Below are 877 nucleotides of genomic sequence, written 5' to 3' on the forward strand. Positions count from 1 at the left end.
CTTTTTCTAGGCTTTATTCTTACGTATACATGATCCCCCACTCCAAAATCCCTATAGGTTCTTTTTTATCAGCGTAATCTTTTTGCCTATCTTGGGCAACTTTTAAATTCTGGCGCACCTTATTTACTATCTATTCCATTTCTATCAGTATGTCATGTCCTAAAATTAAAGACGACTCCAGTTTGTCGGAGTTCGACACTTCTTCCCATACAGTACTTCAAAGGGACTCATTTTGAGGGATTCATTGTAGATGTTATTATAGGAAAATTCTACTAAGTGGAGGTATTCCTCCCATTTAGCAGGTTGCTTCATCATGTACATTCGAAGCATGTCTTCTAACACTTGGTTCACTTGTTCAGCCTGCCCATCTGTTTGCTTGTGATAAGCAATGATGAACTGAATCTGAGTTCCCAAACCTGCAAATAAATATTTATAGAAAGCAGAGATGAACTTAACATCTCTATTTGATATTACCACTTTGGGTAACCCATGTAATTTAAAATTTTCGTTAATGAATATGTCAGCAATTTCTACAATTTTATAAGCATACTTAACAAGGATAAAATGAAGTTTTTTTCTTAATTTTTCCACCACCACCATAATGGAATCATTTTTTCTTTGGATCTAGGCAGTCTAGTTATGAAATCCAATGTAATTGTGTCCCATTTCCATTCAAGAATAGGGAGTGGGTGCAGTAGACCAGCCGGGTGCTGGTGTTCTGCTTTAACCTGCTGACACTCTAAACATTTAGCCAGATAGTCTACAATATATTTTCACATCCCAGGCCAAAAATAATTCTTTTTGATTGCTGAAAAAAACTTTTGATAGCCTGGATGTGCCATATATGGGCTTCTATGAAATTTTTCCAGCAGGTATT

Source organism: Pinus tabuliformis, chromosome 4_1 (genome assembly GCF_031772625.1).
Source record: "Pinus tabuliformis cultivar Carrire ecotype Pingquan chromosome 4_1, CPIR1, whole genome shotgun sequence".
NCBI lineage: Eukaryota > Viridiplantae > Streptophyta > Pinopsida > Pinales > Pinaceae > Pinus > Pinus tabuliformis.